This window comes from Panthera onca, chromosome B2 (genome assembly GCF_046562875.1).
Source record: "Panthera onca isolate mPanOnc1 chromosome B2, mPanOnc1 haplotype 2, whole genome shotgun sequence".
Taxonomy (NCBI): Eukaryota; Metazoa; Chordata; class Mammalia; order Carnivora; family Felidae; genus Panthera; species Panthera onca.
In genome coordinates, this window is record NC_138343.1 from 72,172,920 (window position 1) to 72,192,271 (window position 19,352).

The 19,352-nt window shown below is 36.4% G+C and overlaps 1 long non-coding RNA gene and 1 pseudogene across 2 annotated transcripts in view; both read left to right on the forward strand.

Annotated features, from left to right (window-relative positions):
* LOC132667318 (uncharacterized) overlaps positions 1 to 19,352 on the forward strand; it is a 493,653-nt gene that overhangs the window by 80,206 nt on the left and 394,095 nt on the right. The gene's annotated exons all lie outside the window — the stretch shown is intronic.
* Positions 7,746 to 8,807, forward strand: LOC144616269 (small ribosomal subunit protein eS17 pseudogene; annotated as a pseudogene).

Sequence of the window (19,352 nt, forward strand, 5' to 3'; positions counted from 1 at the left end):
TAGAAAGATGGTAGAATTAAGCCCAATTGTATTAGTACTTACATTAAATGTAAATGGACTAAATCCTCTGACTGAAAGGCAGAGAAAGTCAGACTATGGAGATAATATATCAAAATAAGATCCAAATACATGTAACTTATAAGAGACACATCTTAAATATAAGGACACAGCTAAATTGAAAGTAAAGGATGGAAAAAAATACACCATGTTAACATAACATAATATAACATAACATAACATAACATAACATAACATAACATAACATAACATAACTACACATGTTAACAGAAACCTGATGTGACTGTATTACCACCAAACAATATATATTTCAAAGCAAATACATGAAGACAGATCATAGATGAAACTGAATGTTTTATAGTCATAAAACCATCAATTCATCATGAAGACATCACAATTGTATCTTGAGTATGCAGCCAATACCAAACCTTCAGTATTTCATGTAAGGTTTTACTGTCCCTCCCTTCATAGCCTCCTTCTTCTAGTAGCTCTATAATATTAGTGGTAATTTAGCCATCACTGTCACCTGGACACATGCCTCTGTGGAGTAAAATACTTTTACTCAGCTAGGAAAAGGATTATATGATGTAACTGCTTATCTTTTGGTTTATTCCTTCGTAGAAGGCATCTAGTGCAGTGACATGGAGTCTACAAGGAATTAGAGACCTGGCTTCAAGCCTTGGTACTGCTGGTAACATCAGGCAAGTCACTCAAATCACTGTGAGCCTCATTTTCCTCATGGGGAAATGGGGATGGAAATGTTTGCTTTGCTTTATATTTAGACTTCTTAGGAAGCTTAAAAGAGGAAATGTATGCAGTGCTGGATACATATGAGACATTGTTGTGAACACAATGGTGAGCTTGCTTTTTAGCACCTGTCTAATCCTGGCTCATGTGCAGCTGGTGGCCCCAAGGTGCCTTTTCCTTATTCATCAGTTTAGTCTATTTTCGTCCTGAGTCCTTTACAGACAGAGCCAAAGGAGACTGATAAACCTCTATGAGGAAACTCAGAGACCTCTGCCCTTAATTTTGTACCTCTTATATTCATCAAAGAGGGAAATTTGAAGATTCTAAACAGGATAATTAAACCAGGAGGCAAGTCCTATTCTGGGATCTGGTTAAAGACTTCACAAATAGATAATGGAAAGCATTTAATGTAAAGATTAAAATATTTGACCAAGTTTTTAAAACTGTATTATTATTATTATTATTATTATTATTATTATATATTTTTTTACCAAAAAGTTGTTTTCCATTTGGTTTTGTTTTTGGAGAGAAACTGATTTCCATGTGTAAAAGGAATAGAACTGTTTTCGTGTGGATTGTCTTTTATGGAGGTGTATTTTTTAGTGATAGAATTTTGCTGGAATGAGATGAGGTTACCAGAACAGTTTTCCTTGGGATATGAGAAAATTATAGGACTGTGTGAAATTATAGTTCTAAGACTTGGGAAGTTTGAAATTATTTAATGTATCTATATTTTCCATTAAGGGCTTGCTAATTAAGGTGGGCCTTTTAAAAATAATTAATCAATATAAATATTATTTGGAAGTTACTTAGTTATCTAAAACTTGAAAACATATGACTAAATTATGTCTAAATTTTAATAATAATATTTCCAAATAACAGTAATAATACTTTAAGACTAAGAAACAGATATTCTTCTCAAGAATAGCACTAGTTGTAATTATATCAATCCAAAACATTAATATTATGTTTCATGAAGTTTTGTACATGAACATATATATACAAGAGTTTTCTTTAGTATTTGAAGCAAAAGATTGCTTCCCCCATACCTGCATGAATCTCGATATGCTTTTATGTTCTGTTAAAAACGAACACAACTATGAAGAAAATTTCACTGTTTAAATCTTGACTGTGAAAAATGACTGTGCAATTGTTCATTTGTTATATTTCTTAATGTAGTATAGGCCAATTTGATGCTTACAAGATAACAGAGTAGTTTCTTGTTGTGAATGTATTTCTTTTTTTAAAATTATTTTAATGTTTATTATTTATTTTTGAGAGAGAGAGAGACAGAGCATGAGCAGGGGAGGGGCAGAGAGAGAGAGGGAGACAACAGAATCTGAAACAGGCTCCAGGCTCTGAGCTGTCAGCACAGAGCCCAGTGCAGGGATCCAAGTCACGAACTGTGAGATCATGACCTGAGCTGAAAGTCGGATGCTTAACTGACTGAGCTATCCAGGTGCCCCAAATGTATTTCTTTTTTTATTTCTTTCTTTTTGTTTTTAGAGAGAAAGAGAGAGAGAGAGAGCACAAGTGAGTGCTAGTGAGTGAGGGGGAGGGACATAGAGAGAGAGAGAGAGAGAGAGAGAGAGAGAGAGAGAGAGAGAGAGTCTTAAGCAGGCTCCATGCTCATGCTCAGCACAAAGCTCAACATGGGACTCAATCCCATGACCTTGGGATCATGACCTGAGCTGAAATCAAGAGTTGGACGTTCAACCAACTGAGCCACCCAGGCACCCTGTGAATGGATTTCTTAATCAATGGTAACCTGAAAAAAAAATGTAGGAAATGTTGTAGGAAGGTGATAAGGGAAAATAATAAAGGCATTTAAGGAAATGCTCCTGGTGCTAGGAGTCAGAGAGAATGACAGGGTCAGCTTGGGGTGTGGTCACGTAGGATTGGAGGGTTCTATATATATGATTTCAGGAAGGTCCATCTAACTTGGACCCTTAGTTTCCTCATCTGTAAAATGGGGATAATAATATCTGCCTGTTATGATGGTGACATCAGATTATGTTTGTAAATAATTTGATGCAGTGCTAGGGATAGGTACATAGCAAACATATACTAGATTCAACTAATAAAGTGAAAATTAACTTTACCACTGAAATGGGGTTTAAGAATTTCTGTCATTTCCATCTTGATTTACTTAATTTCTCTCTATAAATAATTAGTTCTAGATCAGCAGATTACCTTTGGAAAACCTTTATAGAAAAAGTCATTTCTCTGTCACATCATCCATTAACAAGAGGTTGCAGCTCTGGTTTATTCAATGAGGCATTGCTATGTAAAAATGGAGATATTGATATTATTGACTATTAATGAATGTTTATTCCATATTAGAACCTATTGTTTCCACAAAATATAATCTATTTTAAGAACTGAGGTTAACCACATATTTTTCAAACAAGAAATGAATTTCTATATTCAATTTTTTAAACTAACCAGGCACTCAGCATATAGCTTTAATTAAGTTATTTGCCTAGAGGCCAATCAATAATTAATTTCCCCATTCAAAAGCTATGACTTGGATGTTTTTCTTAAAGCATGCCAATTAAAAATAGAAAAGCCAGACTATAAAAAATATATATGTTTACTGACAAGTTAGAAGATATTGCCAGGCTTTTTAATGAGCTCTTTGCTTTATTTGAAAAGAAACTTTAATTATCTTTGATCATGGTGCTTAAATCTTAGCATTATATTCCTACTTTGTAATACTCGGCTCATGGTGATAATTCCCTCATAGCTTGTGATGACTAGAGAGAGTCGTAATAGACAATTGATAAACTTGTTACGAGTTGACTAAGTTGGAAAGAACAGCTTTGAATTACTCTTGTTAATTTAACCCAGATATTTTAGAAAACTGGTGATAAGCTGGTTGCTATGAAGTATTTACTAATATAAAATAAGTCTTAGCACACTTTATTAACAAATCTGAAACTGAGTTTTGAGAGGGAGGAAACTGGGACTTGTACTCTCTTCTATTTCTGAAACTGAGTTTATCTAAAATATAATGTAACAATAGTTCTCCCACTTGCTCACTCTGTTCTGGCGCCGCTGGCATCCCTGCTGACCTTACATAAGCCTGAGGCTTTGCATTTGCTATGCTCTCTGCCTGGCATGCTCTTCCCTTGGCTATTTGCATCACTTACTTCTTCACTTTACTCAGTGTCATTCTCTCAGAGTTGCTTAATCTGATCCCCACTAAAGTGCTCCCAACTTTCTTTAACCTGCTCTGTTTCTTCCTACTGTGCTAATCATCTTCCAATGCACTATATACTTTAACATATTTGTTTATTGTCTTCCCTCTTCCTATCAGATGTAGACTCCAGGAAGCCAAGAAGTTTTGTTTGCTCTATTCATGCTGTATTTCCAGTGCCTAAGATATTGTCAGACACTTAGTGAATACTGGATATTTGTTGAATGTACGAATAGATGCGCCAATAAATGTAGAAGTAAATAGGTAGATTCAACGTACTAACTTGAACACCTAGAAATGGTTCTGATTATTTGCCTCATTGCCTCAAACCTGGACTCATCAATGGAATGTGCCAAATGAAGTTAAAATGCCAGAGATCGTATCTCATAGAAAGATAAATCTGAAGAATTTAGGGAGATTTGGTATCTCCCAGCTTTGTTCCTCAAGAGGATATAACACAGTAAAGGAAACAATCAGCTAAACTAAACGGCAACCAATGGAATGGGAAAAGATATTTGCAAATGACATATCAGATAAAGGGTTAGTATCTAAAATCTATAAAGAACTTATCAAAATCAACACTCAAAAAAAATAATCCAGTGAAGAAATGGGGAAAAGACGTGAATAGACACTTTTCCGAAGAAGACATCCAGGTGGCTAAAAGACATATGAAAAGACGCTCAACATCACTCATCATCAGGGAAATACAAATCAAAACCACAATGACATGCCACCTCACACCTGTCAGAGTGACTAAAATTGACAACCCTGACAACAACAGATGTTGGCGAGAATGCGGAGAAAGAGGAACCCTCTTGCACTGTTGGTGGGAATGCAAACTGGTGAAGCCACTCTGGAAAACAGTATGGAGGTTCTTCAAAAAATTAGAAATAGAACTAGTTATGACCCAGCAATTGCACTACTAGGTATCCATCCATGGGATACAAGAGTGCTGTTTTGAAGGGGCACATGCACCCCAATGTTTATAGTAGCACTATCAACAATAACCAAGGTATGAAAAGAGTCCAAGTGTCCATGAACAGATGAATGGATAAAGAAGATGTATGTGTGTGTATGTATATATACATGCATACATACCATGGAATACTACTTGGTAATTGAAGAGAATGAAATGTTGGCATTTGCAACAGCGTGAATGGAGCTAGAATGCATTATGTTAAGCGAAGTGAGTCAGAGAAAGACAAATATATTACTTCACTCATATGTGGAATTTAAGATGCAAAACAAATGAACATAAGGGAAGGGAAGCGAAATAATATAAAAACAGAGAGGAAGACAAACCATAAGAGAACAAACTGAGGGTTGCTGGAGAGGTGTTGGGTGGGGAATGGGCTAAATGGGCAAGGGGCATTAAGGAGGACACTTGTTGGGATGAGTACTGGGTGTTATATGTAAGTGGTGAATCATTAAATTCTATTCCTGAAAACATTAATAATAATAATAAAAAAGAAATACATTCTTCATTAGACATTAAGGAATTCACTAGGGAGGGGAGTGCAGCGTTCTTGAAAAAGACTGCAATGACTATCATCTGTATTCTGGGATGGTACTACTATGTGCATTGGCATTCCGTGTTGACTGAGGCCAAAGAGCAACACTCAACTGAAAGTAAGGTGGTGTGGTTCCCATAATAATCAGCGGGATGAGAGTGATACTAATAGTTAGACACACAGAAAACTTTGGAGGTAGCTCATTGATCCTGGGGATTCTAGAACTGCAATTGTTGATATCTCCCTAAGGTCCTACTTAAAAACCCTCTGGGTTTGGCAGTGGCAGTCCCCGTCACACTTGCCTAACCTGAATCAGATAATAGCATCAGAGCTCCTCAAGTGAAAGGAAAGATTTGTCTTGGTGAGGAAGGACCCTTCAATAGTCTTAAGTGTATCTTCTTTCTAGTCATCCTCTAGTATTTTTATAGAGAGTATATAATTAGGAATTAACTTTATTGTTTGATCCACTGGTAGCAGTATATCAAAACTGGCTTTGTGACTGAATGGAATAGAGAAAGACTGAATATCCCTCCCAGATGGCTATGGTGACTGAATGATTATGGGTATTCACTTTTGAGGAAAGGATGCCCATGTTTTAATTTGGAATGTAGATATTTTCTTAATGCCAGTAACGAGAGTGCTGTCGTTGCTATTGCTATTGTTTACAAAATAGTATGTATAGGAAGAAGGTTGTTCTTGGGTGGAAAAGTCAAAGATCATATTATTGATGATAGTACATCTTGCTCCCTCAACAACCACTCCTATCACTTTCTAGCTTGTGTTCTGTATCACTCATTTTTAAGTCTTCATGCAACTCCTATCTCCTATTTTTGAAATGTTCCCCCTCTCTGAAGTCTACAACATGTAGTCAGTATTATAGAGTTTAGTTTTTAATTACAGTCTACCTTATTTTTAAGTAATTTTACATATGTGTTTTTACCCTCTTTGAGGTCATTTTATATTAATCTGAGGCTGTCATATATTCCCTTTTGTACCATGCTTAATAACCTCTGGTCTGTTTAGCTAATGGAACTTCCATTTTCATGGTATCTTTATCTAATATTTCATATCCATTTATAATTTGGAAGATAAAAAACTCAAAAACTCACTCATAACAAACCAAATACACAAGTATTGACACCCAAATTTTGAAAGTCTGATAAAATGAAAATGCATCAACATTTCTGGAAAGAGATCAAAGCACCCATTCCTCATTTTATGAAACCAACCAGCAGAGGGAGCAAAAGAGATATTTAAGTGTTCCTGTTTCTGCTTGCAGCCCTTCTACTGTAGTTGCTGTCAAGAGCTAGGCTATATTTTTAATATATATCCCCCCTAGTCCCTAGGCAGAAATTCTGTTGTATAATCACCACATGCCTGTGAAGTCAGTTCTAAGACATTCTGTTTGCACAAATTCTTCAATCTTGAGTCCCGTGAAAACCTCAAAAGCTACTGGGTGAAAAACCAGGACTAAAATTTTAGGCCTTCAAAAAAGAAAAAAACAAACAAACCCAAAACTCTATCTAGGTAGCTCAGGAACAAAGACAAAGAGAGTTTGAATGAATAAAAAGTTAGATTTTAGCTGTTAGGAAAATGATATTAATGAATTTCTGCTGTTTTGTATTATCGCAAACATTTCGAGAGATTTTGACACATACTCTAATGGTTTTATTAATTCAAAATAAAATTGTATTTTTTATATGATCAAGAAATAACAAAAAGAAAGTTCCTCTGAAAAGAATCTTTTATATTTTTGTGTGTGTGTGTGTGTGTGTGTGTGTGTGTGTGTGTAGTGCATATATACTATGTATGATATATGCCTATATTCCCAAACAAAATATATTTTAAAACATTATAGATCAAAAGAGTTTCTCGTTATCCAGGATGTTTCAGTTTAGATAATTCTGTCAAGTATAATCATGAAGAAGACCAAAGACTTGTGTGTGGTTTACAGTATCCATGGTGAAGCTTTAAGAATGTCATTACTTGCATTCTTTGGATAAATTCAATATGAGGACTCTTTGAATGTATAAGATCTTATTTCCCAAATTGTCCCTTGAATTTAATGAAGTTATATTAAAGTACAGCCACAGGGGTGAAAAAGCAAAAACGAAGAAAAATCTGTGATAATGCAAAGCTAATATGAGTTTAATATGAATCATTTTATTCACCTGTTGAAGAATATCAAAAGGAAAAGGAAGCATTACAGTACATTTCATTTTTTAAGAGAAGATAATTATAAATAATATCATTCATGTAGTTTCTTTTGTGTTGGGAATGTATAAACTCTTACACTAACAAAACGTAACACAAACTTTGGAAATTTCCGGATATCATGTCATGGTGAACATCTTTATCGTTCTTGTAATTCTTGACTATTGACTGTAGGTAGAATTATATCAGATTGAGTTATTTGAATTGATCTCCAAAGACAAGTCATATGGAGCTCTTTTACCGGGGACCCAACAACATGGGCTGTGTTTGCATCAAAACCTTGAAGAAGGTGGCCCAGGTCATCACTGAGAAGTACTCCACTCTCCTGGGCAACAACTTCCATACCAACAAGCCTCTGTGTGGGTCGATCACCATTATTCCCGGCAAGAAGCTCCACAACCAGATAGCAGGCTGTGTCACAATCTGATGGAGCAGATTCAGAGAGGCCTGGTGAGAGATTATCTGCATCAAGCTGGAGGAGAAGGAGAGACAAAGGAGAGAGAATTATGCTCCTGAGGTCATAGGCTTGGATCAGGAGATCATTCCTGACACTAAGGAATTGTAGAAGCTCTTGGACTTTGACAGAGTCTGTCCAATCTGCAGGTCACTCAGCCTACAATTGGGATGAATTTTAAAACACCACGTGGAATTGTTTGAATCTTTCTGCTGTGCTGCAATATCTTCAATAAACCTTGGGAAAGAAAAAGTCATGTGGAACTTCCCCTGACTGACTAATGAGATTATTTTTATGAGGGGTAGACTGGATATGTTTATGTGTGTGTGCCTGTGTGTGTCTGTATTGACTGGTCAACAACAGAAATAACCTTTATATTTGCCTCGTCAAGGGAGGAACAAACATTCTAACTATTGTGAAAGTCTTTTTTCCCCTTACTGTCTATTTCTATCCTTTGGTGAATTAATTTTTATTACAATGTGGTCATTCCTTGAGCTGGAGGCATAAACTGGCAGGCTAACTGGACCTCTATGGGGGATACCTTGTCTGTCTTCTGGCTGGGTAGTTGGGTTGTGCAACTCGTGGAAAGAACAGCATTACAGCTTGAGAAGAACACACCACTGAATGTTTTGTAAGAACATTTGGAGAGAAACAAATAAACCGATGTTGGCATTCATTTTGTTAAAGACACTAATAAAGCAAAGTTTGAAAACTCAAAGAAAAACAGCATCTTTGACTTTAAAAGAATGTAAATCCTTAGGGAGATTTCACTGCCTAATGCTTCTTGGTAATACAGCTTAATGAAGCTCATTGTTTTAGATTGTTTTGGTCTAGTGGGTATGAATAACATTTGAGCTTGTCGAATTGACTCAAAGATTGGGAGAAGGTGCTGGAGAGGAGGCGGTCTGGTATGGTTCAGTGAGTTGGCTTGGACTAGCAGTCCAGCGATGTTCGTTCTCAACCCAATTTTATCATTCAGTAATTGCTTGTCCTTGGCCAATTCAACAGATTTGTTTCCTTATCTGCCAAATATCTTACCTCTTCTTATAGGATAATGTGATCAAATGGAGGAACTTTGAAATGCTTAGCATGCTATAAAAATAGAGCTGTCTTTATAAAAATTATTTTTTGTTATTAAAAATATTCAGGTATATCATTATGGCTATGATCATAATGCTTTTTTTAATAACAGCCTAGAATATGTAGCTTGGAAATGACAAAACTTAACTAGGATGAAGCCAAAGTGTTCTGATCTTTGGGAGTAAGGTAAAAAAATGCAGTATTCATTAGGACATTTGTGGTGGTTAGGGAGATGACCTTAGTAGGTTATCAAATTCACAACCTCTCACAATGGACCAGACTTAAGCCAATTCAATTAAAGGAGATTTTCCATTGTTTACAAAGACTACCACAGCCAGCCAGGACTCTTCCAATACAAGCAGTTTCAATATTATGCAATTCTTTCTTATGTAATTCTTAATTCTCAGGCTTCACCAGCATGGGGATAAAAATAGAATGTTATGATTGTTGCAAGTTGGTATTTCTTTGACCCAGCTCCAGTTTCACTGTGTGAGAACTCTAGACCACCCTTCCGTGTCTACTAGTTATAGCATTCTTAAAGATGTGTGTCATCTACAATCAGTGAATTTATTTTTTTAACTACCAAATAGCATCCTATGTTCTATTTTCTTTCTCTTTTACCCTGACTCCATATATTCTGTGTACTGCCTTCTGTTAAGAAAAGTAACAGCTTTTCTGCCTGTGCCACTCTATGGAGATGATTCTAGAAGTAACGGTGTCTGATGCCCAAGCTGCCAGTGCCTGTTGCTGAGTGTGTTGAAGAATCTGTCGTGGCATCAGCCATCAATATCTCCTACTGTGGGGGGTAAGACTAGCCCAAATTCTGCAGTTGCCTTATGTACTCTGTATCTGTCTGCGGTGTTCTTGTTTTTACCTGCCCTTTAGTGGATGCTCCCATGTTCTGGTGCTTAGCCCTTAGTCTGCGAGTTCTGAGGCCAGGGGAATGAGTGACTGATATTGTGCTATACTTACAGTTTTATCTTCTCTTTGATTCTGGCGCATCATCCTTGAACCAAAGATGTGTGCCTCATTCCTTTCTTTCTTTTTTTTTTTTAAGTTTTACCCAAGAGGATTTTGGTCTCCTATGTAATGCTCCCAGTGACGCTCACCTCAGAGCCCTACCAGACACAGTTGAATATTGGATAGGCTTAAACTGATGCACTTACTTTCCCTGAATGTCTGAATATAATCTCTTTATTATACTAACTTTCAGCGTTTTCCTTTGGTTGGGAGGACTCTTTCATTTTTATAGTAGTACTTTATACTCTTATGGATCGTGGACAATCCTCTCAACCATCAGTTCTGCAAAAAAAAAAAAAAAAATCAGTCTCAACTTCTTTTTAAAGTGAGAGTGTCGTTTTATCGACTTACTCATCTTTGTGGTTGTAGGCTTGAAGTCTTCAACTTATTCACAAAGTAGGACACCTTATTCTAAAATGTAACTTCTCTCTTCCACAAGGTTTCTTTGTTTGTCAAACCTAAGTGACGAGATGAAGCATTATTTATGGGGTCCTAACATAACCCCCATTCTCAGTATGCCTAGTGTTATTGGAATCACACGAAGCGTACATGCCTTTTAAATGATGCATAAGAATGAAGTGTTATAGCAGGCTCCTGGTTTACCCTGGCTTGTAATTTCCCGAGAGATGCCAGAATTGGCCAAAGAACTTCTTTTTAAAAAGATGGAAAAAATTCCATGGAAGACAAACATAGATCACTTTAAAAATCATTTTTCTCCTATTTCTATTCAGCTCTTCAGTCCTTAAATATCAAAGCCCACTTTCTAAATGTACACATAGCGTATTTGTCCTGGAATATAATAGTAGGGATTTTGAGAATCATCTAGACATTTGACAAATGTCCGTTTGAAACAAATGATTTTATTCCTAGCTTAAAAAAATCTCAAGTAGATATCAACTTTGGATGTGTCTCTTAAAGATCATATGTCAATTTCATTAATGAATATCAGAAAACAGATTAACATGTTTTCTCAATATATTTTTTCCCTTATTTATCTTAGTGTCTTTTACAGTGATCTTATGAGATGTTCTGGGAGAGAAAGATTCCATGGTCAGTGAGTTTGGGAAAAACTTCATACCATATTCAGAGGTCCTGTAGAAAAAAAAAAAATCTACTTAACTCTTTTAACCCATCTAGTCCCAAACAAATTTGACCACAATAACCACTTCTCTTTCTCCCTTTTTAAAAGCAGAGACACATTTAACATCTTATGGAACACATTTTGGTAATTACTGGTCTGTTTTAACCTTTCCAACTAACTTTTTTGACTGCATGGGTCATTTATTTCAGTTTTCCTTCCAATAAATATTTCAGGTACTTTACTGGTTTGATTGAGTCAGCTAGGAGTTTTGATACAGCCTGTTACATAGCCTAATCTTACTTATATTTTCACATGTATTTTTCAGACACGCTTCTTTGGCAAAATAAATGTTTGAATTAGGTTTTCATCACAGGATAAGACAAATGCAGAAAGGAACTAAACTTGTATTCCTTAGGTAAGGCCTAGGCAGTTTCTTAGGACCAGACCGGTGTTGAGCCTGGCTGTCTCCTGCCTGGGAAAATACGAAATTCAGGACCTTGAATGAATGGACAGGCAGCTCAGTGAAACAATGAATTCAACAGCTGCAAGAGGCTATAGACATCATCCAGTGTTAGACCCTCATTTTGTGCCAGTAATCAGAGGTCCAGATTACCAAAGCAACTGGATTAGGTTAGGTCTCAGCTGTAGCTGAGCTGGATTTAGGCCTGGCTTTCTGAGTCTTAGTCCTCTAAAATTTCTCCTAAATTTGGAGCCTCTTAGACCTCTGGTGGAGTAGTTGGATTTGGTCTCAAATTCACCTCTGCTATTTTCACCAAGAACAAAAATCCATAACTGTTGTCCTTGGTTTTCAAAAGCACAGCTGTTGAGTTGACGATGAATACCATGTGATAAAAAGTTCTTTCAAATATTAAACTCCACAAAAATATTTGCAAACAAAAAAGTCTGTGTGTTGTGTTGTGTTGTGTGTGGGGTGTGTGTGTGTGTGTGTAGGTGGTGGTGGTGGTGGTGGTGGCAGCAACGGGGTAGGTAGGGAAGGGGAATGCACATTCTAATTGACTTAACTAGGCTAGAAATACTCTTGTTCTGGTTTCCAGGAACAAAATAAAACAAGAAAAATTGTCATCCTACTCAAACAATTGTTGAATATTTGTTCTTATTCAGTTTCTCTTTTGGAGACTATTAAGTAGGCTGTGAAATGGGTTGGTGGTGAAAGATGAGCCGGTAGCAATTATTTCTCCATATCCTTACTGACTTGGATAACACCCACTTTTCTTTGCTATGGACAACCTAACTGAAAATGCAGATCCAATGACTAATGTCTTGGGTGTGTCAAAATGGCAGGCAGGCAGTCTTTGCAACTCATCTCTCTATTTAGCATTTCCCTCTGTTTTTAGATTAATGTTATTTTTCTCCTAACCCATCAAGCTAAGTCTTTTCACAGGGGAATACAGATTCTATTGCAATTACCTGGAGGAATCTCCACTCAAGTACTTGTTGGAAGTCCTTTGGGTTGAGCAGAGGTTTTAACAGGGAAATAAGCACTGCAGAATTATGTCCAGCTGTATACAAATATTTATGGGAACAGTCACGGTGCCTGAAATAATTGATGCAAAGAAAACCAATTACCAAACAAGTATGACATTGTTTGGATACAGCAGAATATTCCATGACTTCCCTCTCAATTCCTCTCCACTATGGTTGTATTTATTGAGCCTCAAATAATCAGAACAAGTTATTGAAGTTGAAAAGTGGTTACCAAGAACTAGGTATGGATAATTACCATTATTTCTAAGAACAAAGACTATTCTTAAAGAAAATAAAAAGATAATTATATTCTGGTCCATTTACCAACACATGACATAGTATTTGACAATTAAAACAATGAAAAAAGTGACAATAAGTTGCAAGTTACTTTTCAGAAATGTCTGCATGAGAAATTGTAATTTATTAATTGCTACAGCTTTGACACAAATGAGAAAAATAGCAGTAAAATATATGAGGGGAATAGTATGTATTTTATTTAAAATGGTAGTTTGGAGTTCATATGGGTTTACATATCTCTTATGGTAAGTCTAGCTCCCAGGGATTCAGAGCCCAGAGGTTGGGAAAAGTAGATTTTAGCATAAAAACGATACTTCACACAACCTTCATATAATTTTGCTGGCTTTATAACCTCTCCTTCTGGAACTCTGTAGAATGACCTCTTGGTGAAAGCCACTTTAAACTGTCCTTTCTCAGTCACCCTTCCCTGCATTTCACTACCTCACTGCTCCTCAACCGCTCACGACGTGTCAGAGAACTATGGATTCTGTCTCCTCAGCGTCTCACAAATCTGTTTGGGAGACCAGATTTGTAACACCCCTCTTGCTATTTCCCCTTCCTCCATTCTAGATTTATTTAATCTCTCTTTACAACAGCTACCAGAGCAATGAGTCTATAATAATAAAGTGCATTGAATGGTTGCTATATGCCAGGCACTTAACGTCCATCAGGCCATTTAATTCTCATAGTAATATCATTACTCCATTCTGTTAGGTAAGGAAATTATGGCTGAGAAAAGCCTAGTTGCCCTCAGGTCACACAGCAGGGAGAGTCAGGGCCGGGAGTTGAACCCTCAAGGGTCTGAAATGCAGGTTGCCTTCTAACTATTACACTATGTTGCTTCTTTAAGCCAATCAGATCATGTTACCATTTGTGTTAATTCTGATGTTCCTATTGTTCATGAAATTGTCAGTTTGGGAAGGCAATAATTTTTTTAGCATACTCTTATTCTGCAGAGTGGAACAATAAGGAAAAAAACTATGTAATGCAATTTTTAATGGCTGTTTTATGTATTGACTGTTAAGCCCATCCCTAAATGAAAAAGTGTTTCAGGGGTGCAGGGAGACAATGAATGGATTGATTTGTAGGTTAGAGGTGTGTGAGTGTTAGAGAGGTTTGGGTCTTTAATTAACTGTGGTTGCTTAATTCAGTTGATTAAAAGCACCATATGAATGAAGTCACGTTTGTGGATTCATTTCCTGTGTGGGCCAGTTTATTTAGTCATCCTCACACCCTTAACCTCAGCCCACCTCCTTGCTAATGTGGACCATTAGCTGAAAGCAAAGGACAGTGTGAGTGGAAAAGTGCAAATGTCTTCTCAGACTTGGAAAAAATTACCCAGCATGCATGTCCTATTGACATTGGCAGAGAAGCAGGGCACATTATTAATTCTCTGATTGTTTTCAGTTCTCCTGAAAAATTCATTATGTGACAAAATGCCATAAATCAAGAAACTATAGAGATATCTCCAGTTTTACAAAGAAAAATACGTTTACTTATCTAGATAGGAATGGTTAATAGCTACTTGAGCATTTTCACTTGAGGTGTTCTCATGTCTCTTTCTTAAATTCCTTTCACCAAAGGTGAATGGTGGTGATTGATGTTATGATGTTCATTTTCATATACTTGAAGTAGGGCTGTCATAATTGGAGAAAAATAAAGGGAACACAGCTTAAAATTTTCAGACCCTTTTTATTCCTTTCCAACTAAAGTAATAAATAGCCCATATAAACAGGCCACCCCCACCTTTGAGGTGTGATAACTTAAAGTCTATTTAAGTTCCTTTTTACAAATTGTATTATCATTCTGCTCAACTATCATGAAAGAACTATTCTTTTCTTTGTGATATTATCTGATAAGGGGGAATGAGGGTACTTCATTTATTTATTTATTTTATTTTTGAATTTCTATAAAATAAGTATATATTTATTGGGCACTAGTGCCTGGAGATACAATTGTAAGCAAAAGGGGACATGGTCCTTTCTTCCTAGAGGCTTAGCATACAGTGGGGATGATGGACATTGGTAAAATCATAGCTTATTACATATATTTTGAGTATGTCTATGTACCAGATAATTTTGCAAGCACTGAGGATATACAGATAAAAAGACCTGCAAATATCCCTTGCCTCAATGAGCTTATCTTATTATGAAGAAGTCTATAAACAAACAAAAGTAAGTAAAAACAATTAAAGATGCTATATGATAATAAGTGCTATAGGGAAAGTCAAAGTAGGAGGGTTATATGAAGAGGGGTGGGGTGTATGAGTGCACTTTTAAATAAGGTGGTTGGTAAGGCTCCACTGAAAATGGTATTTGAACAAAGAACAGAAGGAGGTGAGGGCAAGAGTCCTATTTCTAGGGAAAGAGAGAAGAACAAGGGCAAGGTCCTGAGGCGCGAAGGTGCCTGGTGTGTTCTCCAAACATCAAGAAGGCTAGAGAGGTTGAAGAAGAGGGATCAAGGCAACAACTAGCATCAGGTGAAGTCACAGATGCAACGGGAGGCCATAGCATGTGGGCCCTTAGTGGGACATGTAGGGAGGGAGACCAGGAGCCACTGAGAGTTTTATGATTTGGTTTAGATTTTAATAAGATCATTCTGGCTGCCAGTTAAGGATAGATGACTGAGAGGCAAGAGGAGAAGGGAGGAACATTTGTGATCCAGATAAGAGGTGAGGGTGAATTGGACCCAGAAGGACAGTGGTCAGGTGGTAAGAATTGGTTGGTTTCCATATATATATTTTGTTACTCCTAATAACTAGTACAATATTTACATTTTGGGGCAAAATTATATATCACACCAAATAATTTTCTAGCATATTTTTTATAATGTTTGAATGTTAGAAAAAAAAGAATCCATCACTTATCAGCAGACCATTCACATTATACTATCCTATTGAAAACCACTTGATAGGTTCTCACTCTATTTATACTAAATTGGAAACCTTACAATGACTTAGAAGACCAACTTGATCTAGTGTACTATCCAATATGGTAGCTTCTAGCCACGTGTGACTTTGGAGCACTTGGATTAAGTCTAGTCAAAAAGGAAATGTGTTATATATATGAAATCTACAAGAGATTTAAAATCTTAGGAAATAAGAATGTAAAATATGTTATTGATAATTTTCATACAGTGGTTATGGACTAAAAGTTAATGTATTGGAATTATAGTGGAAATATAGTACTAATATGAATTTTATCTGCTTCTTATTACTTTTTAAAAATGTCGATGTCTAAAGGGGCGCCACGGTGGCTTAGCATCCAACTTCGGCTCAGGTCGTGATCTCATGGTTTGTGTGCTTGAGCCCCTTGTTGGGCTCCACACTGACAGTCTCTCTCTCTTTATCACTCACTCTCTCTCTCTCTCTCTCTCTCTCTCTCAAAAATAAAATACAAAAATGTGATGACTAGGACATTTAAAATTTAAAATGTGGCTGAAATTTTTTGGCTCACATTATGTTTCTGTTGAACAGTGATGGTTTAAATTTTCTTTTTCTGACTTTAGCTCAAACTATTTTCCTTGTTCACTATGCTCCAGTTACACTGGGCTTCTTTGAGATCCTTGAACTTGCCAGGCTCATTCCTGCCTCGGGGTCTCCTTATTTCCCTTTCCTGAAATGCAATTCCCTTAGGACTTCCCTTATTTCTCTGTATTATTCATGTTTTAGCTCAAATGTCACTTCTTAGACAAATATTTGCTGACTATTCCCACGAAATATCTGTTAACTCAATCTCATTTCCTTTGTAATAGTCTATATTATTTATTCCTGGATGAAATTTGTTTTGTTATTTGTTGTCTATCATCCTCTGGAATGTGTGATATGTGGAAGATAAGTTCTTAATTATTTTACCACTATACCTCCAGAAGAATAGTGTTTGGCATATATTAGGTGCTTGTTAAATGAATGAAAGTTAATCTCTGTGCAGAAGAGGAATTCAGTGCTACAAATTAATCGATGAACAGATAGTTGGCCCTTGACTGGGAAAGTCACAGAACTTTTCCTAAGAAGTGGACATTGAACTGAAAGCTAGAGAATGAGTTAGGGATAACTAGGGGATGAAGAGAGGGAGGTGCAACCACAGGTGGAAGGAATAGAAGGAGGGAAGAACTCAGTGATGGATAAGTGATTTGACAAAAAGTAAAGGGCAAGCATGGGACAAAAGTTAAAAAAAGAAAGGTCACTGTGATTAGGGGAGATGAGTACGTACATCTAGCAAGGGTAAGGCGAGAGATTCTAACCTTGGACTGTCTGACTGCAAAACTGTTAACTCTATAATATTTTATGTTGCCTCTAATATCCACAAACTTGACATTTATGAAAAAAATACTTGCTAAGTTTTGGAGTTTTGGGTCTTTGGCTTTTCAACAATTAGGGAATTTGGTTGACAGCAGTAAAAGCAGCAGTTTAAATAAGATGGAATTTTGTTGAAAGTAAATTGGGTAGCTCATGAAAGCAATAGGACACTGGAGCACTGGGCTTGGAAAATGGGCAGGCCCCAAGGGAGAACAGTAGGACTCAAGATAATTCCATAGCAATGTTCAGGACATCACCAGTTGTGCTGTTTCACTGAAGAGCAGCTTCCATGACTCAGCTCTGCTATTCCTGGATACTTGCTGCCCTGTGCATATACTTTCAACTCTGCCAAACTCATAATGAGTAATCTATGACATTTCTGAGGCTTTGGGTTATGACCTCCATATTCCAAGTCCTAGCTGGAAGTAACTGATTGGCTGAGCCTATGTACTGGTTGTCTGGGATCTGAAAAAAGTCTTCCTGGCTTCCATATTGGGAGATGATGCCTGATTCCCATTTGTTTTACGATCAACATCAGATAGAAAATGTGTTGCTTGCTGGGCTTCCAAGATGACAGGTATTCACCACAGCCCACTGCTTTGGCGGTCCCAGTCAAATTACAAATTTTATTTTATTTTTTTATTTTTTTGCTTACAACTTCTTCTACCCCATCCAAAGGCTTTTGCCTAACTTAATACAATTTGGGTTATGTGGTCATATATATCTCATGGCCAAGGCCAGTTAAAATGCATGAACATTTTCTTAGAATAATATTTGCTGAGTAGTTCACAAAATTGATGGGAACCCTGAAGAACTAGACTTGGAAAGTGACCAGAAACAAAAGGGCTCAAAACCCACCAAGAATATGGCCATAGGAGTAGGCTGTGATCCCAATACTGGTGCCACCAACAATGGCCACAGGCTGCAACCACCTCTAGATCCTTCTCCCCAGGGAAACTCACCATTATGGCATAGGACTTTTAATTCAGCACCAGGCACTACAAATAATGCAGACTGTGTCATCGCTGTTAGTCACTTGTAGCAGAGTAAAGTCCCAAGTTTGAGTATCTGACTTATCAAGCTAAGGAGCTGAGAAAGGGAATATCTTAAACTTTGGCTTTTTCAATCAGTTCGGGATTCCCTCAAATACGTGAATATCTGGGCAATCCAAAATGATAAATGTCCACAGTAGCATATTTTTCTGTGTATCAATATTTACAGAATTTTAAAAAGTTTAAATTATTATCTTTTCCTTATATTTTATGCCATTTTGTTGAAAATAAAATATTTCTGAGTCTGAATCTATGAATTGAATGTGAATTTTTTATATTTAAATAATATTTGCACTAATATTTGCCTAGTTATTTTCTCAATAGTAAATACTTTTCAAAATAGTAAATACTTTTCAAAACTTTATATAAAAAGATTGCTTTCAATATTTTGAGAAAAAATTCTTCTTAGAATTGCCATGTTCACTTTCTCCCAGCATTAGGTTAGAGATTTTAAAGCTCAAATACACTTTTCCTAAAACAAACAACTACCAATACATGGTTGCTTAATAATTACATCGATAACTTAAACCAGCTTTTATTTTACGTGAGAGTAGGTGGCTTATCAAATTTTGGTGTGGCATCTGCATGTTCAAATATAATGTAGGGTTGTAATTTAGCTCATAGTCTTGAAAAAGTAAGCAAAATAATAATCTGATCTTTAAAGAAAGCATATTTTACCATAGCTGACATACTTTTCACTCCTTATACCATCAGAAATTGTGGTGAACAAATAAAATAAAATTGTTGAATGGTTTTATTGGAACATCTTACATATTGGATCACTATAAGAATGAAATTGATATTTAATGTGAAAATATATTTAAAAGTTCCAAGTTCTATTTGTCCATTTGTGTTGTAACTGTAGTGCCATATAGTCATCAAAAGGGTTTTTAAATG